At 50.1% G+C, this 15,048-nt stretch overlaps 2 long non-coding RNA genes across 2 annotated transcripts in view; one reads left to right on the plus strand and one right to left on the minus strand.

The window, feature by feature from the left end:
* The window catches only part of LOC123330939, a 64,152-nt gene extending 55,490 nt beyond the window's left edge, over window positions 1–8,662 (minus strand). The window contains exon 1 of the long non-coding RNA XR_006547232.1: window positions 8,634–8,662. This is a non-coding gene — a long non-coding RNA (uncharacterized LOC123330939). The remainder of the gene's footprint in view (window positions 1–8,633) is intronic.
* Window positions 8,663–9,262: 600 nt separating this feature from the next.
* On the plus strand, window positions 9,263–14,682 carry LOC123330938. The gene is made up of 3 exons (XR_006547231.2): window positions 9,263–9,391; window positions 13,149–13,367; window positions 13,495–14,682. It is a non-coding gene; the product is annotated as an uncharacterized LOC123330938 (long non-coding RNA).
* The last annotated feature ends 366 nt before the right edge of the window (window positions 14,683–15,048 follow it).

A 15,048-nucleotide genomic window follows, 5' to 3' on the forward strand; every position in this document is an offset into this window, starting at 1 on the left:
CTCAGGCCTGACAGCACCACCCTGTACAGCGAAAGAACTCGAGTGGGCTGACTAAACATAAGGGGCTGAAAAGAGAGCCCTCAGGGTGGCTGACAAAAGAAAAAAGCTTCTCATTCCTGCATCAAGGAATGGAAAATAATTAAGCACTTCCATGAGTCCTCCCGTTTAGGGTGAGATTCCCTATCCAAACTGGTTACTTAGGTGTTCCTGGGCAAGGGACTGTCCCAAACTGTTAAAAAATGTCACCAGGTCTCGCGAGCTTTGTGGCCGCCATGCCCCAAGAAGCTACCGCGTACTTTCTCCCCTCACTCAGCCCATACAACATCGGGAGCCTATGCAGGGGAAGCCTGGCACATGGACATGCTCCCATGCAGGGGATGGAGACACCTATCGGCATTCATAGAACACCTTCACAGGGTGGACAGAAGCTTTCCCCATTAGGACTGAAAAGGGACTAGATGGATCCGAGTTTCTGCTTACAGAGAGAGCTATGAGATCCCAAAGCTTACAGAATGATACCAGACCTTCTTTCACTGCCAAGGTGACCCAACAGGCTTCCTCAGCTCTAGGCATTCACGACCACCTCCACTCTTCCTGGAGGTCCCAATCCTTAGGCAAAGCAGAAAAAGCAAATCATGTTCTAAAAACAAGGCGTCCAAGAAAAAAAAAGGAGACACTTGCTAAGCTATGCCAAGTGACTTCAGAAATCTGAGTCTCCCTTCTGCCTGTAGCCTTTCTATGGACGAAGATGGCCCTAAAGGGAATTTTAAAATTTAGCCCATTTGAAATGACCTATGGGAAGGCCTTTGTGAGTTCAGATCTCATTTGATGAGGAAAGCCACAAATTCATCTTGAGCTAAGTTCAAAGCGCCCTCCAAGAATATGGAAACAAAGTACTGCCCACCCCGCAGAGAAAGGTCAGCATATACACTACTGCATATAAAACAGATGGCCAATGGGAATTTTCTGTATGACTCAGGGAACTCAAACTGGGACTGTAACAACCTACAGGGGTAGGAAGAGGTGAGAGGTCAAAGGGAGGTTCAAGAGGGAGGGGACGTAGTATATCCATTGCTGGTTCATGTTGATATATGGCAGAAATCAACACAATATTGTAAAGCAATTATCCCTCGATTAAAAATAAATAAATTTTTTAAAAAGTCTTTAAAGTAAAAAAAAAAAAAAAAAAAAAAAGGGTAAGGTTGAGGTCTCCATCCAGTCAGGGCACTCTGTCCTACTAAAAACCTGGAAGGAAGGGTCCCCGAGGACCAGATACAACAAAATGGAAGGGACCATATCAAGCGTTCCAAAGTACCACATCTGCTGTCAACCTATGGGGAATTACTACTTGGGTTCATCTGTCTAGAACAAAACCTGTATCTTATAAGTCCCAACAGGAACCAGAAGAGACCTACTCCTTCGAGTCCATGGAAGACTTCAGACACCTGTTCAAGAGAACAGGTAAGTGACTTCTTGTGGCTGTGGTGGGTTGGCCTAGTCATCCTTGTGTTTCTTGACTATCATGCTCTTATTCTGCCACTTTTCAGGAGCCACTCCCCCAGTAAACATCTTTACCTCTGCTAGGTCTGAAATAAAAAAATAGAGTAATATGATGCCAAAAGCCATAATATTCCTGGTAGGACTTCTGATGATGGTCATGGTTCAAGAGGAATGAGAAAATCATGCTTTAATAAACAAATATAAAATAGTCGCCAGGGAAGAAAATGTAGTTAATTGTTGGGCCTACCATAAAAACCCTGGCTTACAGCCGTCATTACAGGTACAAAAGGTACATACAACAGGAGTTTTACCAGTCCCATGAGTTTCCAACACATGGAAACCATCTCCCCACCAACCCCAACCAATACAAGTGTAACAGACAATATCTCTATCAGGCCCAATACCTTGCTCATGTTTAACTCTTTTTTAAAAAGTGACATAACTTTTCTGTTAATCATGGCTACTTTTTTTTTTTTTTTTTGGTGGCACTATACGTAGGGATCTTAGTTTCCTGACCAGGGATCGAACCCATTCCCCTTGCATTGGAAGCACACAGTCTTAACCACTGGACCTCCAGGGAAGTCCCAATCATGGCTACTTTTGTTACCCAGAAAAGTAGTCATCTTCCAGTTCAAGCTGGTGGAATAGAAGGACATGCGCTCATCTCCTGTGAGAGGACCAAAATTGCAACTAGCTGTTGCAATTGACAGGAAGACACTGGAACCCACCAAAAAAAGATACCCCACATTCAAAGACAAAGAAGCCACCGCAAGATGGTAGGAGGGGTGCAATCACGATAAAATTAAATCCCATATTCACCAGGTAGGTGACCCACTGACTGGAAAACAATAATACCAAAGAAGTTCTCACACTGTTGTGAAGGTTCTGAACCCCACATCAGGCATCCTAGCCTGGGGATCTGACAAAGGGACTGGGAATCCCCAGGTAATCTGCCCTTGAGGATCAGCAGGATTTGATTATAGGACTTCCAGAGGACTGGGGGAAACAGACTCCAGTCTTGGAGGGTACAAACAAAATTTTGCACACACCAAGACCAGAGGAGAGGAGCAGTGACCCCACAGAAGACTGAACCAAAACTACCTGCTAGTGTTGGAGGGCCTCCTCTGGGTCGGCAGGGGCTCACCACAGGGTACGGGGGGCACTGGAAGGTCCCCCTTGGCATAAACCCTCTTGAGCTCACCATTAACCCTACCATAGAGCCACAGATCCCAGGGCTGGGTTGCCTCAGGGCAAACAACTACCAGGGAGGGAGTGCAACCCCACCCCATTTATCAGCAGATAAATGGATTAAAGCTTTACTGAGCAAGGCCCTGCCCACCACAGCAAGACCCAGTCTTTCCCATCACCAGTCCCTCCCATCAAGAAGCTTACACAAGCCTATTAGCCTTATTCATCAGAGGGCAAACAGAAGATGCAAGAAGAAGCACAGTCTCATAGCAGCTAAAACAAAATCTGCATTACAGAAAGTTAATCATGATGAAAAAGCAGAAAGGTACGTCCCAGATGAAGGGACAAGACAAAATTCAAGAAAAACAACTAAATGAAGTGGAGATAGGCAACATCCCAGAAAAAGAATTCAGAATAATGATAGTGAAGATGATCCATGATCTCGGGAAAAGAATGGAGACAAAGATTGAGAAGATGCAAGAAAGGTTTACCAAAGACCTACAAGGACTAAAGAACAAACAGACAGAGATAAATAATACACTAGAAGGAATCAACAGCAAAATAACTGAAGCAGAAGAATGGATAAACGACCTGGAGGACAGAAAGGTGGAAATCACTGCCACAGAACAGAAAATAGAAAAAAGAATGAAAAGAAATGAAGACAGCCTAAGAGACCTATGAGACAACATTAAATACACTAACATTTGCATTATAGGGGTCCCAGAAGGAGAAGAGAGAGAGAAAGGACCTGAGAAAATATTTGAAGAGATAATATCTGAATTATCTCTGGGCTTCCCTGGTGGCTCAGAGGTTAAAGAGTCTGCCTGCAATGTGGGAAACCTGGGTTCGATACCTGGGTCGAGAAGATCCCCTGGAGAAGGAAATAGCAACCCACTCCAGTATTCTTGCCTGGAAAACCCCATGGACGGAGGAGCCTGGTGGGCTACAGTCCACAGGGTCACAAAGAGTCGGACACAACTGAGCGACTTCACTTTCACTATCTGAATAATTCCCTAACATGGGAAAGAAAATAATCAAGCAAGTCCAGGAAGCACCGAGTCCCAGGAAGGATAAACCCAAGGAGGAACACGCTGAGACACATAGTACTCAAACTGACAAAAATTAAAAACAGAGATAAAATATTAAAAGCAACAAGGGAAAAATGACAACGTACAAGGGAACTCCCATCAGGCTATCAGCTGATTTCTCAACAGAAACTCTGCAAGCCAGAAAGGAATGGCTTGATATATTTAAAGTGATGAAAGGGAAGAACCTACAACCAAGACTACTCTACCCAGAAAGACTCTCCTTCAGATTTGATGGAGAAATCAAAAGCTTTCCAGACAAGCAAAGTTAAGAGAATTCAGCACCATCAAACCACCTTGACAACAAAAATGCTAAAGGATCTTCTCTAGGCAGGAAATACAAGAGAAGGAAAAGACTTACAGAAAATAAACCCAAAACAACTAAGAAAATAGTAATAGGATCATACGTATTGATAATTACCTTAAATGTAAATAGATTAAATGCACCAACCAAAAGACATAGACTGGCTGGATGAATGAAAACATGTGCATGGATGCACTTCCACTTACCACATAATTCTGCTTGACCCCCCCCCCCCCAAATTGCATGTAATTATTTTATAAAATTTCATTACAGCTTGCAATTATCTTTTATTTTTTGTCTGGCTATTGATTGTGAAAACTGATAAATATCTTCTATTGTGACTGTGCAACTATTACTTAATACCACTGTATCATGATTGGTGGACAGAAAAATAACAGAACTCTATATCACCAAAACTGGGATCTAACAGAAAAACCTGTAATCACCGATATTAAAATCCAGATGCATATCAGAATTATCTTGAAATATTTTTAAAAAATAAAATGCCCAGGTATCGCTTTTTTCCTCCAGAGCTCCAAAAGTATTTCTAATGAGCAGTCATGTTTAAAAACAACTGGACTATGTGATGATCTCTTACTTTTATCTAGCTTGTTTCACTTTTCTACTTCATATTCAGTGCTTCCATTTCATTTAGTTTATGTTTTCCAATTTCTCCATCTTTTTTTTTACGTTCTTTCTCAAGCCTTTATCAAGTGTAGTAGAAAAGCTTTTGTACATATAAATATGTATAATACATATATTTCAGAAAACTTATCAATTTTTGCCTAACTAAAAAAATTACGATATTTTGATTCCACTTGTTTGACTTAGTATGCACAGAAGGCTAGATTTATAATTAATAAAGACTGCAACAAGCAACAAAGATTTACTGTATAGCATAGGGAACTACATGGACCCCTACATGTCCATGGGGTGGCAAAGAGTTGGACACGACTGAGCAACTTCACTTTCACTTTCATAGGGAACTACAGTCAACATCTTGTAATAATCTACGATGAAAAAGAATTTCAAATATATGTGTATTTGCATAATTGAATCACCTTGCTGTGCACCTGAAACATGGTAAGTCAACTATACTTCAACAAAATATATATCACATACACACAAACAAAAGGCAGGCATGCTTCCAGCGCCACTATACCGCTACTGGTTCTCCCCGCTATGGTGAGCCTCTTAAGAACAATCCCTGGGCACCAGATGGTAACATTAGCACAGCGTTTAAGCCAGACCCAAACTGCATTCCCACAAATGCCTCCACTCTCTGTGCTTAGAATGAAGCCCTGACCCCAGGTGCATACAAGATAGGGATGGAACGGACTAAGCCTGGGGCTGGAAAGTGTCAGGCTCTATGGAAGCTGTGGGTTAAAACCTTCTCACTACATCATCTCATCTAAGCCAAGGGCATGGAATACTCCCAGACGTAACTATCTGGAATATACTAATGGGCCCTTGTCTCTGCACTGCGTTCATAACTTTTCCCTTCCATGGATCTAGATGGCTGCTTCCTGGCTAAATTCTTCTATCCCCATTTTTTTTTTCTTGGCATGCGGCATGTGACACAATCGAGCATGCAAGCGTGTGGAATCTTAGTTCCCCGATCAGGGATCAACCTACGCCTCCTGCTCCAAGTGCAGCGTCTTAACCATCGACTACCAGGGAAGTCCCTATTCTCAGACCTCTGATCGCACCTTCAGGATATGTCTGGACAGCAGCACTCCCCCGAGTAAGCGCCCAAAGACAAGGTACTCCAGGGTAATCCCGCCCCTGTACATGCTTATCCTCATAAAATGTTGGCACAGGGGAGCCTGTACATTAGGACATTTGGTTCTATTCACAGTCACAATACAGAATGATATTTAATATCATCCCAGGAGGGTTATTGGATTAACACTGGCAGGAACAGGACCGGCAGGTGGATTAGCAGCTGCTTGAGAGTCTGTGTGGATCACAATAAACTGTGGGAAATTCTTCAAGAGATGGGAATACCAGACCACCTGATCTGCCTCTTGAGAAATTTGTATGCAGGTCAGGAAGCAACAGTTAGAACCGGACATGGAACAGACTGGTTCCAAATAGGAAAAGGAGTTCATCAAGGCTGTATATTGTCACCCTGTTTATTTAACTTATATGCAGAGTACATCATGAGAAACGCTGGACTGCAAGAAACACAAGCTGGAATCAAGATTGCCTGGGAGAAATATCAATAACCTCAGATATGCAGATGACACCACCCTTATGGCAGAAAGTGAAGAGGAACTCAAAAGCCTCTTGGTGAAAGTGAAAGTGGAGAGTGAAAAAGTTGGCTGAAAGCTCAACATTCAGAAAACGAAGATCATGGCATCCAGTCCCATCACTTCATGGGAAATAGATGGGGAAACAGTGGAAACAGTGTCAGACTTTATTTTTCTGGGCTCCAAAATCACTGCAGATGGTGACTGCAGCCATGAAATTAAAAGACGCTTACTCCTTGGAAGGAAAGTTATGACCAACCTAGATAGCATATTCAAAAGCAGAGACATTACTTTGCCCACAAAGGTTCGTCTAGTCAAAGCTATGGTTTTTCCTGTGGTCATGTATGGATGTGAGAGTTGGACTGTGAAGAAGGCTGAGCGTGGAAGAATTGATGCTTTTGAACTGTGGTGTTGGAGAAGACTCTTAAAAGTCCTTTGGACTGCAAGGAGATCCAACCAGTCCATTCTGAAGGAGATCAGCCCTGGGATTTCTTTGGAAGGAATGATGCTAAAGCTGAAACTCCAGTACTTTGGCCACCTCATGTGAAGAGTTGACTCATTGGAAAAGACTCTGATGCGGGGAGGGATTGAGGGCAGGAGGAGAAGGGCGACAGAGGATGAGATGGCTGGATGGCATCACTGACTCAATGGACGTGAGCCTGAGTGAACTCTGGGAGTTGGTGATAGACAGGGAGGCCTGGCGTGCTGCGATTCATGGAGTCGCAAAGAGTCGGACACGACTGAGTGACTGATCTGATCTGATCTGAGAGGCTGTGCCTACCATGAGGTAACCCTAGAAATCCTAACCTACACTTTAGGCAACCCAGCCCAGTCCACTGGCAATGCCCTAAGTAGACTTTCAACTTCTTTCAACTCACTGGCCAACATTGTTGTGGACAATAGATTAGCCTTGGATCACTTGCTGGCCAAGCAGGGTGGCGTCTGTGTGGTCATAAACGAAACCTACTGCACCTATATCAACAATTCAGGCCAGATTGAGATGGACATCACAAAGATTTATGAGAGCCTTTCCTGGTGGTCCAGTGGCTAAGACTTCAAGCTCCCAATGCAGGGGGCCTGGGTTTCATCCTTGGTCAGGGAACTAGATCCCACATGTCGCAACTAAGATCCTGTGTACCACAACTAAGATCCAGTGCAGCCAAATAAATATTTTTTAAAGGACTTATAACAAGTATCATGGTTACACCGCTACAACCAGGGAGTAGACCATAATGCCATGTGGTCCACCATCAAGAGCACCCTCCCTAGCCTTACTTGGTTCCTTACGTGGACCCCAAGTAAAGATCATACTCCTCTTTGGATTCTGCCTCTTTAACCTCCTGGGAAAGTTTATGTCTTCCAGGTTACAACAGTTCCACATCAAAATGATGGTTAGCAGAGGATTCCAGCCCATACCACCCTCTGACTTAAAATAAGAAGCTATCCTGCCCTTGGGACCCCTATACCAGACATCCAGAAATTTTTACTACCTGATAGACAGGGTCAATGCCCCTACTCAACCCTGAAATAGCTACAGAAAACAGATTATTGTCCTTCTACTTCCCATAAGAATAGGGGAGTAAGAGACTTCTCTGGTGGTCCAGTGGCTAAGACTCCCTGCTTCCAAGGCAGGGGGCCCGGGTTCAATGCCTGGTCAGGGAACTAGATCCCACATGCCCCCAGCTAAAATCTGGCGCAGCCAAGCAAATAAGTAAATATTAAGAACACAGGAGGGAGGGAGGTTCAAAATGGAGGGGACTTACGTATACCTATGGTTGGTTCCTGTTGATGTTTGGTAGAAACCAAGTAAATTCTGCAAAGCAATTATCCTTAAATGAAAACAAATTTGAAATTGAAAAAAAAAAAAAGAATATAGGAGAAAATCTCTGATGGGGAACGATAGGAGGGAAAGAGCAGCACACAACCACTAGATATTGAAGGGGCGCAGCTGTTGGTTGGGATGCGATTAAGATCAAATGGAACCAGCTGAAATCAAGCAGTCTTCGGGAATGGCCTGGTCATTGGCCTTCAGCTCATTATACTTTCATGGTAATACTCAAAATGACTCCCCCTTATGCCATGATAGTTCCCAGATGGTTGTAAAAGGCCAAAAAGTGGGCAGTGGCCCAATTCCTGGAAAAATCCCCCCTTCCCCGAAACAACAAGAATATTCCTCCCACTTGTTAACACATGAAATTACTTGGACCATAAACATCCACGACCCCCATCCCCCGGGGCTGCTCTCGCTTTCCGAGGGTCAGCATTCTGACTATGGAGTAAGTGCATTGCACTAAATAAACTTACCTCCGCTTTTCTCTGGCTCCATCCTGAATTCTCTCCCGCAAAGAAGCAAGGACCCTCACTTAGCGGTGGTCTGTTCTAAAGGCTCCTGCAGGTCCCAGGACGTGATACTTCCCTCTCCTGCAACAGTGCGAGGCCTCTGCCCTCCCCGTGGAGTCTTGACCGGGGCTGGGCGGGGATGGGCTCTTTACGCAACGCTGGGTTACCACTCTCTGCTAAACTCCAAGGGTCTCTAGGAAGGCATGAGGCTGAGGCCCTCTCTAGAACAAGCTAGCGGGCACGTGGACAACACAGCCCACCGGGGACCCAAATAGGGTCCCCCTCAGAGTCCCCAGCCTCAACACAGCATTAGCGGGGGGACGCCTGGATACACCTGTCTAGGCCGTGGGAAGGTCAGGGCTGCACAGGCCCTCAGGGGCCGTTTGTCCCTCCCCCGCCACCAGGCCCTGAGGCCTGCAAACCTTCCAACAGGAGGCAAGTGGAACTTCTGGCCTGTGTGCTCTGTGTGAGTCCAAAAGCCAGAAACACAAGCTGCTGGGCAACGAGTACGGCGTGTTGATTCGGTCATGGATCCATCCGCGCCGTGGGCTGCACCGGGCGGTTTACTTGCCTCCCGGGAGCTCAGAGGCCAGCCCAGAGAAGGAAGAGGAAACTCCCCGTGCGGGCTCTGTTCTAGACACACGTCCTCTCATTTCAGCCTCCCAGGAAGGGATTCCACCCCCCACCCCCCATCTTGTGGGACACGAAGCAGAGACTTGCAGGTAAGTCTTACCGGTAAGAGGTTTCCTGCCTCCAGCCCTTCCGCTCCTGTCACTGGGGGGGTGTCCTCTTTGGTCCCATGGCTGGCCACCATCTGGAGTCCCACCAGGCCCCTGTATGCCTGGAGGTGGAATTCTGGGCATGGGAACAAAGTCTAGACCCGCTGAAGGATGGGGTTCAGGGAGAGCTGACGAGGGCTGGAAGTGAGGTGACCAGCTTCGGTCAGAGGAGAGGGACAGAGGGGTAACGCCACCTGGGAAGAACAAGGGGCAGAGCGTGCAGTGGATTAGGCTCAGGCTCTGGGGACAGCCGCTGAGAGAGGGCAATGGCTGGGCTCCTGGCGCGTTCGCAGTGGGCTCTCTGTGGGGCTGGGTGAGGTCCTGCCTCGTCAAGCTGAGATGCACGCAACAGTTCAGAGCAGGGTGGACTGGGTGGACATGCAGGGGGGATGTCTGGTGCCTCCTCTGGCCAGTGCAGGGCTCAGGTGGCCCCAATCCTGGGCCAGTGTCTGGCAGCTTCTTGCTCTGCTCAGACAGACAGCAGGCGGCCTGAGAGAGGCGACAGGTTCAAATCCTGAAACCAGCATCCCATATCTGTGTGGCCTCAGGCGGGTGTCCACATGGACAGCAAGAGTACTTGGCGCCAGGGTGACTCCATGCCACAGACACGGACGAGAAAGGCCCGTGTGGATACCCTACAGTGGTTGGTAGTTGTCTTCCTGGTACCTGGTGGGCATGCCCAGGCCTGCGCCTTCCCCTCCCCTTGCCATCACCTTGCCCCAGATGACAGATGGGGAAATAGCCTGGCCCAAGACCACAGGAAGTCTGCACCAGAAGCTATCTAGCTTCCTGCCCCTCGGTATCCTGGGCCCACAGGGAACACCAGGCAGGCACTGGGCTCAGGGCATAGAGGAAGATCAGACCTGCCCCAGGGAGGCCTGCCTGTTAGTGTTCAGCCCTGTCCCCGCTTCACCCCATCCTCATTTCAGCCCTCCATCCTCACACCCTCCCTATCCTCGGGCACAACACCCACTCTGGGCACTGCCACCGTCTCAGAAGCCTTCATCCACCCCCAAGTCCCCTGGGCCCAGGGCTGCGGCAGGGAGGCATGGGCGGGGGCGTGAAGGCCAGTGGCTCCTTTATTCCATCCAGCTCAACTGCAGCCAGACCAGGCTGGGAGTACAGCTCGAGGGAGGCTGTAACCACCACGGGTCGGCCTGACCTCAGACAGATACCCAGAGGCAGCGTGAGTCTCCGGGGCAGGAGGAAGGGCACGTGTCGCCAATGTGTCTGCTGCCACTGAGGGCAGGACCCCTCAGAACCCCAAAGACGTGAGAGGAACGTGAAGCAAGTGACAGAGAGGAAGAGAGGGAGGTGTCCGGGATGCTGAGCAGGGTCTAAGCCAAGACTCCCAGCCGCCTTATGTCTGGACCAGGCCTGGAGCCCCAGCTGGGACTCTGTGCCCAAGACCCAGGCCCAGCCCACCTCCAGGCGTTGTCCCCAGCCAGGTGAGCAGAGAGGCCCAGGTGGAGAGAGAAAGAAAGAGAGAGGGCAAGAGTGCCCTGGCAGGTTGCTGTGATCCGGTCTGTGTGGGTGCTCGATGCTAAGGTAGGGGAGGTGTGGTCCTTGGGCTCTTGTGTGTACATGTATGTACTGGGGTGCCTCATCTGCCCCCACGTCACCCCAGGTTTTAGATCTGTGACACATGTGTTACACAAATGGGATCCATCTGTACCAGCAGAAACAACCTCCCCCCAACCACAGGCTTGATCCACTTTCCATGCCAGCTTCCACATCCACCTCATTGGGGTCCTGCACATGAACTCTACTGTGGGTGTTTCAGGTCACCCAGTGCCCCCCTCCCCATTAAGGATTCTTGCTAGGAGGACGCCCATGAGCAGAGGGACATACCTGGGGAGTGCATTGAGGCCCCTCTGGGAGCGCCGTGCATGTCTGCCGCTAGGATCATGGATGTGGCTCTGGGCCTTGGCTCCTCACCTGGAAAACAAGGATCAACAGTGCACACACCTCACAGGGTCAGGAGAATAAAAGGCCGTGGAAGACTGCCCATAAGGCCAAGCTCAGCGTTGTCCGGGGCACAGCAAGAGCCATGTTTCTTGGGTTTCTTTTGGGTTGCTAAAATTGTCATGTGCCTGTTCTGTCCCCCCAGGGGCTAGGCCAGCTCAGTGTGGGGTCCCGCTGCTGGTAATGTGACCCCCCACAAACCACCAAGGAGGGGACTTCCTAGGATGGGGTTTTTCTGGGGGAGGCAGCCAGGTGCCTATCTCCTGAGGACTGGAGGTCTATGTGCATCTCCCCCTGGGTTGATGTGAGGTGACCCAGTGTCCGAGGGTAGAAACCCTTCCACACCTGAGTCCCAACGGCCCCAAGCAAACCCAGGTCAGGCCCCTCTGGGTGTGGGGGCCCCCAGGGGGCTGTGGTGGTGGGGCCGACACAGCTGTGCCTGTCTGTCCACCTGTCCCTCCACAACAAAGCCCCCAGGGGCTCTTTCCTGCACCAGTGTTCATGCCCACTGGCTCCTCCCCCTGGCCCTGGAGCCCTTCTCTGCACAATCCAGACCCCTCTCCTGGCCCAGCATGGCCCAGGCTAAAGAGTACCCAGAACCCCCAAAGCTGGTCATGGGCAAAATAGGCTCTCTAAAGCACCGCCGGGCCCCTAGGCCTGCCAGATGAATTCCAAGGCTCCCAGGTTGCCCCTCTCTCCCCCAGCTACCTTTCATTTGCAGAAAGTATTCTGCAGATACTTTCCAGAAAAGCCTCTGGCTGGTTCTGGGTCAAATTTACTGCCCTGGACATTAGGGCAGAGAGAGGAGATCCAAGGTTCATCTCCCAGACCAGCCCCTGGTCCCAGCAACAACCCAGGAGAGGGGTCTCCTCACTCCTTCATCCTCCCCCTCCTCCCGCTACAGTCCAAGAATTGGGTTCTTCTCTACACTCCCAAAGGCAATACTGTCTTTTAGGATGGAACCACCACAAAGAGCTAGTAAGCAGTGTGCAGAGGTGTCCCTGGTAGGGAGACGCCGAGACCAGTGTTCCCAGGCCCAAGAGAAGGCCTGACCACCTCCAGGGACTCACAGAGGGGAAATGACATTATTTCTGCTCATCAGTTTGCTCGTTTTAGACTTAATAATTTGTTCAGAAATGTATATTGAGCCCCACTGAGCGCCACTACCTGCAATGTGGGAGACCCAGGTTCGATCCCTGGGTCGGGAAGATCTCCTGGAGAAGGAGATGGCAACCCACTCCAGTATTCTTGCCTGGAGAATCCCATGGACAGAGGAGCCTGCCAGGCTGCAGTCCATGGGGTCGCAAAGAGTTCCACATGACTGAGCAACTAACACACACAAGCGCCGAGGTAGGGTAAGCAGAGCAGCCTGGGGGTTTCTGACAGTTTGGGGATACCAGCTTTTAGCTGGCCAGAGGGACCCAGAGCTTTCCTCCACCCAGTGGGTTTGTTCTGGTCTCTGCCAGGCACCCAAAGCCCCTCTGGGCAGACAGTGCTCTGGACACAGTTCTGAGAACCCTGCATTCCAACCTTCCCTGGGCCACTTCCTAGTGGTTCTGCCTTTGGGCCGGTGCCCTCTCCTCTCTGGGCACTGCCTCCCTCTGGAAGAGGAGGACAAGGTAATGCCTGGCCCCCGAGGTAGAGGACAGGACAGAGCCCATGCAGGCAGCTCCTGGGACATCGCGAGTGCCCAGTGACCCAGCACCCCGTGGATTTCCGCTCCCACCCTGTGCAGGAAGCTGAAGGCAGGCTCAGCACCCCGTGCTCGCTCCCCTTGACGAGACCAGCCCAAAGTCCACTCCTCCAGGCCTTGATTTCCCCAGCTGTGAAGGGGCAAGACAGAATTACAGGGGCCCTGCCATGGCACAGAACGTGAACAGGAAATGCCCATTTCACTCCATGCCCAACGAAGCCCAGCTCCTTGCCCTCAGAGGGCATCAGGTTTTCCCATGAGGTAAGATATCCAGATGCCTGCCTGCCCAGCAGGCACAGGGGCAGGGTCTGGGTGGCAGAGGGAGGGGTGGGGACAGAGCCCTTCCGCACCCTCTGCCCTCTGAGTGACCCTAGATTATCTACTCCAGACAGCTTCTTCCTCCAGCTCTGCCCTCTGGCTACTGCTTATCTCCCTGATAAATGGCCCCACTGTCCTGCCAGAGGAAGAGCTGTCTGTGTCCTTCAGAGCCCTCCCGGCTCCGGCAGGGCCCCATCGGTGAGGACCTGGGCCTCGGCACGTCGGCATGGTGGCCGGAGAGAGATCCCAGGCCACTGACCCAAGTCCTGCCAGTTGGGTTGGGGGCCCCGGCCCCAGGGAGGTGGCTGTCTCGCTGCCAGCTGTCTTTCTGGGGGGACTCTGGTCTGAAGCATGAGAAAGGCCAGGTTTTGGTGAGTTCGAGTAGGCAAGGCCCTGATCTCACAGGGCACTCACCATCCTCTCCCAGGGCCCCCAGCCCCTGCATACCCCCCACCTATCACGCACGTAGCAGCGGGACACCCCAGCCGTGACCTGGCAGCAGAGACAGGCAGCTTTGATCTGCACATGACCCTAATGTGACCGTCGGCAGACACTGGCTGGGGGCTGGATCCCATGTACAGGCCGTGAAGGGGGGCAGACATGAGCAGGGACGTGTCTGCCGGGTCCTCTGGCACCTCCCAGCTAGAACAGCTGCCTGAACACTGGTCCTGGGGAGGGGCGGGGGTGACTGGCCCAGGCCCCCAGCAGAACGACTGGAGTCTCCAGGGCCCTGCGGGACAGGGTCAGGTTGCGCCCCTTTGCTGACAGAGATGGGCTCAGAGAGCACACATGGAGGACATGTCTTCCCTTCCCTTTGGTCCACGGCCGAACATGGGTCCATTGATCCCGCGTTTCCTCTGGCTTCAGCCTGACGCCGATACAAGCAAAGGCAGGCTGTCTGTCCACGGCCAGATCTGCAGTGTTCAGCCAACCCTTGGCACGTAGCTGGCTCTGAAGAAATGTCTGTTGATGAATGAATCTTGGCTCCACACACATCTTTGATACTCTAGGTTCTGGCATCCAAACATAATGTTTCATTGAAAAAATTTCTGCACTTATTTGGTGCTGAGGTAGCTCCCAACACACAGCCAGGGTCATGCTATTGCTGTTCACATCAGAGCCGCCCTGAACTGGCTGCTGCCAATGACTTTGGGGACCAGGCGTGGGGGTGGTTACCTTTTAGGGTCCAGGGTAATCTTTGCAACATCCTCAGCTTGTGGGTATGAGAATGTATTTCAATCTTACTAGCTGACGTCTGTGCCCGAACTTAAATTTCTATTAATGGAAACACTGTGGTTTTTACATTTATTCATCATTCAACATATATTGACTAAGCACATGCTCTGGGCTCATGTGGGGTGAGACCGTGGGATCCAGTGGTGGCCATGAGAAACCCAGCCACTCTGGGTCCTGGGGGCCGCCGTCAGTGGGACTAGCCCACGATTAATTACAGGGTCCATGAGTGCTCTGAGGAGCAGGGTAGGGGGCTACAGGGACAGGCGCCAGGGGGCTGTCTTGATCTGGAGGCTGGGAAAGCTACCCAGAGAGGAAGCTGGGAAGCCAACTCTGAAGAGTGAGTAGGCGTCAGCAAGTGAAAAGGAAGGGGACGTTTTCCAGACAGAAC

The sequence above is a fragment of the Bubalus bubalis genome, chromosome 21 (assembly GCF_019923935.1).
Source record: "Bubalus bubalis isolate 160015118507 breed Murrah chromosome 21, NDDB_SH_1, whole genome shotgun sequence".
Lineage (NCBI taxonomy): Eukaryota > Metazoa > Chordata > Mammalia > Artiodactyla > Bovidae > Bubalus > Bubalus bubalis.